This window comes from Lepus europaeus, chromosome X, assembly GCF_033115175.1.
Source record: "Lepus europaeus isolate LE1 chromosome X, mLepTim1.pri, whole genome shotgun sequence".
Lineage (NCBI taxonomy): Eukaryota > Metazoa > Chordata > Mammalia > Lagomorpha > Leporidae > Lepus > Lepus europaeus.
In genome coordinates, this window is record NC_084850.1 from 43,083,274 (window position 1) to 43,090,182 (window position 6,909).

The window sequence follows — 6,909 nt, forward strand, 5'->3', positions numbered from 1 at the left end:
ATATTTATATATTCCTTGCATAAAATTCAATCATATCCCAGATAAATTTTCAGAGCCCAATTTAAAATTTTTCTCCTTAAAAACCAGTAAATTTTCAATGAAGCTATTTGGGAAAATAGAGACAATGAGCACACGCTTGTTCCCTAACTCAGATATGTAGCTTGAACACCTGAAAAAAAAAAGATTCAGATTAAACCATTGTTAACTTGGGGTGCTAAGTGACTGTTATACTTGGGGTAAAAATGAAGTTAACTGGTTAACCTGGCACGGTGAAGCAGGCACAGCTCCTCTTCGCTGCCCCTTGTTCCTCCCTTTCTCCTCTCCCTCCCTCACCCTTCTGTCTTTATCTCCTTCTGGGAGAGGATCAGCATAGGTGTTCTGTCCCTCTGTGTCTTCCGGTGAGCATTTAATTCCCGTGACCACATGCTGTGCGCTTCATAGAAAATGGTGGTTGTCACCCCGGTGGTCACAAGGAGACCCGGGATGTGACAGGATGCACAGATGTTTCAGATCCCCTGTTGCGCAGAACCGGGACTGAGGGGCTCAGCTCAGCGCAGCCTGGACTTCCGTGCACCACACCGGGCATCGCTTACACCAAACAACTCGGACTTGGGGACAGTGCCAGGTGAGACATGGCCAGGCCACACGCTGGTGTCCCGACGAGGTCACACAGGAGGTTGTCACTCTCAGTCCTCTGGGGAAGGGCAGAGTTCCAGGATGGTGGCCACGATTGAGCCCACTGGAGGCGACAGGGAAGAAGCAGTGTCCTCTCTTTAGGGAGGACGGCGGCTCCCGGAAAACTGAAGAAATTGGAAATGCCGAGGATTTCCTGCTGATTTGGCTTTGTTCTCATCTAACAGCTTAAGAAATAGAAATGGCTTACCCCAGCCCAAACGGTGATTTTATGATGATGGGATTCAATTCTGATAGAAGTGCCACCCAATGCATTGTATTTTAAGGTTCAGGGGAGGGGTTTTCCTTTTTTAAATCTGAAAGGCGCGCGCACACACACAAACACACACACACACACACGAGCGCGTGTGCGTGCACAGAGAGAGCTGCATACAGGAAGCTTCGATAGACTGGTTAGCTCCTCAAGTGTCCGCAAAAGTCAGGGCTGGGTCAGACTCAAGTGGGAGCTGGGAACTCAAACCAGGCCTCCCATTTGGGTGCAGAAACCCAAGTGCTGAGTCTTCTCACCTGCTGCCTCCCAGGGTGTGCACTAGCAGGAAACTGAAATCCGAACGGAGCTTGGATTGGAACCTAGGCACTCTGATACGGGATGCAGGGTCCCCACTGATAAGTTAACTGCTGGGCCAAATGCACACTCCAGGTTGTCTTTCTTTCATTCACATTTTACGGACCTTGTTTCAAAAGAGTTTCCAAGTATAGGTTTGGGAAACTGATGTGGTTCACGCAAATGTTATGCTTATGGCTCTCTTTGATTAATTTCTCAAAATTCCTGTGAGAATTTTTTACTACTGATATAAGTATTTTCAGTGCTAGCTTTTCACAGTACTTTTATATCACATCCTATGCTGAAGGTTCCCTCTGCTTTTCTCTCTTTTTTAAAAAAGGTTTATTTATTTTACTCGGAAGTCAGTTACAGAGAGAGGAGAGGCAGAGAGTGAGGGAGAAAGAGAGAGAGAGGTCTTCCATCCGATGGTTCATTCCCCAATTGGCTGCAATGGCCGGAGCTGCGCCAATCTGAAGGCAGGAACCAGGAGCTTCTTAAGGGTCTCCCACGTGGGTGCAGGGGCCCAAGGACTTGTGCCATCTTCTACTGCTTTCCCAGGCCATAGCAGAGAGCTGGGTTGGAAGAGGAGCAGCCGGGTCTTGAACAGGCACCCATATGGGATGCTGGCACTTCAGGCCAGGGCGTTAACCTGCTGTGCCACAGCGCCGGCCCCATATGATTGATTCTTTTTAAACATTTTTATTTTTAATTGAAAATGAGAGCAATGTATATTTATGGGGTTCAGTGTGATGTTATGATACATGTATACGTTGTGGAATGATTGAAACAGGATAATTACTATGTACATCACCTAACATGTGGCTTTTCTTTGTCATCAAAACATTTAAAATACATTCTTCTAGCGATTTTTTAATTTATTTGAAAGGCAGAGTTATAGAGAGGCAGAGGCAGAGAGAGAAAGAGAAAGAGAGAGAGAGAGAGAGAGAGAGAGAGAGAGAGAGAGAAAGATCTTCCATCCACTGGCTCACTCCCCAAATGGTCGCAATGACCAGAGCTGCGCTGATCTGAAGCCAAGAGCCAGGAGCTTCTTCCGGGTCTCCCACACAGGTGCAGGGACCCAAGCACTTGGGCCATCCTCTACTGCTTTCCAGGTTATAGCAGAGAGCTGGATTTGAAGTGGAGCAACTGGGACTCGAACTGGTGCTCATATGGGATGCCAGCTGTACAGGCAGCGGCTTTACCTACTACGCCACAGCACCGGCCCCTCTTCTAGCGATTTTGAAACCTACATTACTTATGACTATGGTTTCTATGCTGTGCAATGGAACACCAGAACTTATTCCTCCTTTCTGACTAAGCCTTTGTATTCTTTGATTAACATCTTCCCATTACCCTTCCATCCTTCTACTCCTCTGGTAACTACCTGGTAACTCTCTACTTCTATGTGTGCAACTTTTTAGGCCATAGCAGAGCTGGGTCAGAAGTGGAGCACCTGGGACTTGAACTGGCACCCATATGGGATGCTGGCACTGCAGGCAAAAAATTTTCTTTGCCCCAAGAAACTCTGAACCTGTTAAGACCATTTTTCTTAAAGTTGCATAGATATAATATGTGTACATTCTTTCCTTATATGATGCAAATTTCTACATATTGAAATAAAAATTGTGATTAATTATTTAGATACTCTATGTCTATTGTTTCATGGACTGGATTGGCCAAATTCTGATAGAGGGGGCCAGTGCTGTGGTGCAGCAGGTTAAGCCAGTTTGATTCCTGGCTGCTCCACTCCCAGTGCAGCTCCCTGTTAATGTACCTGGGAAATCAACAGAGTATGGCCCAAGTGTTTGGGCCCTTGCCACCCACGTGGAAGACCTGGAGGAACTTGCTGGCTCCTGGTTTCCACCTGGCCCAGCCCTGGCCCTTGGGGCCATTTAGAGAGTGAACCAGGGGATGGATCTTACTCTGTCTCTATGACTCTCTCTCTCTCTCTCTCTGTATCTCTGCCTTTCAAATAAATAAATAAATCTTTAAAAAATACACTTTTGATAGAGGTGAATTAAAGTTCTCCTTATAATTTCAATACTTTTTGCTTTATCTTTCTAGTTGCAATTTTGTTTGGTGCATAATAATCACAATAAGTTGTTTTTTTAAGTCTTTTATTATTCATACATATAATGATTTAAATTGTGTTTTTAAAGCCTCTTTTGTCCTGCTTAAGTTTAAATTCCACTTTGACTTACATTAACATTTTCAATCTTCTTTTTCTTTGCAAATACCTGATAGTCCTTTGTCCCTCATTTTTTACAATCTTTCTTTACTGTTTTATTGTAGATGTGTTTCTAGCAAACAACATATGATTGGATTTTATTTTTTTAAAGATTATTTATTCAAAGGTAGAGTGACAAAAAGATCTTCCATCAGCTGGTTCACTCCCCAAATGGCCTCAACAGCCAGGTCTGGGGCAGGCCAAGTTAGGAGCCAGGAGATTCATCTGGATCTCCTATATGGGTAGCAGGGGGCCCACATATTTGAGACCTTTTCTACTGCCTTCTCAGGCTCATTAGCAGGGAGCTGGATTGGAAGCAGAGCAGCTGGGACTCTAACCTTTGCTCCAATATGGAATGCCTGTGTTCCAAGCTGTGGCTTAACCCACTGAATCATGCCAGCCCCATAGTTTTGAAAATTCTTTCTTTTAAAAAATTTTTCTTGCCCAGTCTTCAAATCTACACAGCTACTCTTTTCTGTTAGAAATTATTTTAAAGATGAATTTATTTGAAAGGAAGAGTTACAGAGAAAGAGAATGAGAGAGAGAGAGAGAGAGAGAGAGAGAGAGATATCTTCCATCAGCTGCTGGTTCACTCCCCAAATGGCCAGATTAGCCAGAGCTGGGCCAGGCCAAAGCCAGGAGCCAGGAGCTTCATCCAGGTCTCCCTCATGGGTGGCAGGGGCCCAAGCACTCGAACCACCCTCTGCTGCTTTCCCATGCACATTAGCAGGAAGCTGGATCAAAAGTGGAGCAGCCAGGACTCAAACTGGTACCCACATATGATGCAGGCTCTGGTGGCCACAGCGCCAGTCAGTTTTTTTCCCTAATTTTTATTCTTACACAATTGTTATGTTTTTCATGTGGAAAACCTACTACACTTTTCTGCACATTTCCTTCCATGGGTGCTGACACTCAAAATCAAACAGTATTTCTTTACTGTTGAATCCGAATATGAGCATCAGACCTCCATCAAGGCACCTTGTTTCCTCACTGCTCCCTGACTGCAGCAAGAGGAAACCTTTAGGAACGTTTACAGAAAGTCTAAGTAGCATTTCCTACACAGTTCTTAAATCTGTGCTGTCAGAGTGGTAGTGGCTGAGTTAAAAGCGATTTTTTTAAAAAAGCTGTATGTTTTTTGGTGTTCTTTTCCCTCTTCATTTTCATTCATTGTTTTAATTTTCACTTGGTCTTCCTGAGCGCCTCCTTAATTCTCAATAGTGACACTTCCTCTTTCATTTAATTTAACTAATTTTTTAAATTTGAAAATCACGTTTTCCAATCCCAGCCATTATTGCTGTTGCTGTAAATGTATTTCTTTTTAGTGCTGTTATTTCTGTTTTGTTGTTGCCAAAGATCTTATCTGACCCTCCAATAGTTCTATTTAAGTATAACATAAGATAAATTTTGAAATCCACAGACAATGGATATAAATAGTCACCTATCAAAATAATACAAGGGACCAGGAAAATTTGGCAAATGGAAAACCCCAAGGGAGTTATTCTGGGAGAAATGTGGAGCTGGGATTTGATTAATATCAAATTCTTAATTCTGTGTTTATTCTTCCCTATATCACTGTTGTATTAGGCATACCAGAGAGGCCAGCCTAATCAGATTCAAGAATTTCAGAAAGTATCTTTAGACTGTTATCCATAATTTACCTGTTCTCTCAGTCTATCTTCCCCACCCCTTCCAAATCTTTCATGTTTCAGTTAGCACACACAAGCTACCACTGTTATATGTTGGTCACCTTAGTATTTACAGCTTGAAGGACCAATGCTCAGAGTTTAACGTCTAGGAGAAAGCAGGATGTAAGCAAATAAACTGAGTAGAGAGTGGGGCTTGACCAACAACTGATGCCATTCCCAATGGGCTCATTTAGTTTATTTCCCCAAGGGAAACCTTTGAATAGCTAGGAAGAAACAAATACACAATGATTTACTGAGGGGTGGGGTGACAGACACAGGAAACTAGTAAACATTGCCATTTATTCTGTGACTGAAATCCTGGAAAGAGAGAGTTTTTTCCTCCTCCCTGTGAAGATGTTTTCTTATTTATTCTTAAAATAGAAGTTTGATAGTGTACCACAGAATGTGCATATATACATATTTACAAGTGTACATGCATTACACAATACTATGTGCTTTTAAATTTTTTTTATTTTTATTTTTTTTTATTTTTGACAGGCAGAGTGGACAGTGAGAGAGAGACGAGACAGAGAGAAAGGTCTTCCTTTTGCCGTTGGTTCACCCTCCAATGGCCACCGCGGCTGGCGCGCTGCGGCCAGCACACCGCGTTGATCCGATGGCAGGAGCCAGGTGCTTCTCCTGGTCTCCCATGGGGTGCAGGGCCCAAGTACTTGGGCCATCCTCCACTGCACTCCCTGGCCACAGCAGAGAGCTGGCCTGGAAGAGGGGTAACCGGGACAGAATTCGGCTCCCCGACTGGGACTAGAACCTGGTGTGCCGGCGCTGCTAGGCGGAGGATTAGCCTATTGAGCTGCGGCGCCGGCCATGTGCTTTTAAATTTTAAAATGTTTATTTATTTATTTTCATTTTACTTGAAAGGCAGAGAGAAAAAGATAGAGATCTTCCATCTGCTGTTTGACTCCCCAAATACCTTCATCTGCCAGTGCTGGGCCAGGCCAAAGCCGGAAGCCCCCAACTCAATCCAGGTCTCCCATACAAGTGACAGGGACCCAAGTACCTGAGCCATCATCTCCTGCCTCCCAGGATGTGCATTAGCAGTAAGCTGGATCAGAGGTTGATCTGAGGTTGAAACCAGGCATTTCGATATGGGATGTAGTCATCCCAAGCAGTGTCCTAACCACTGAGCCAATGCTCATCCCAGAATACTCTGTGTTAGATATAAACTTACATTCCTGCTTTTCCCTCACTCAGTATTTCTTACTTTTTCATTTTCCCCATTCCTTGCTTTTTGAAAGCCTAAACACAGAAAATGTGATGCTGAGTACAGATGCTGCTCGGTGCTGTGTCTACTTATGGCTCTATTTTTATTTATACTGCTCAAGACTCACATGTTCAACATAAAGATTCCTATCTTGCTTCAGTCGTTGAAAATTCCATGCCACGATCTCTTCAAATATTGTCTCTTCCTCATGCTCTCGATTCTCTTCTCTTTATGGCATTCCTTACAGGCATATTTTGAAACTTTCCTTTTTCTGATGTGACTTCAAACTTCTCACTCATATTTTATACTGTTTTATCATTGTGTACTACATTCTGGACTATTGATTGTTCTTTTTAATATTTATTTATTTTCATTTCATTTTACTTATGAGAGAAAGAGAGATCTTTCCTATTCCGGTTCACTGCCCAAATGTCTCTAACAGCCAGAGCTAGCTTGGACCAAAGCCAGGGTCTCACATGGTGGCAAGGACCCAAGTACTTGAGCCATGATCTGCTGCATCCCAGAGTGTGTTTTAGTA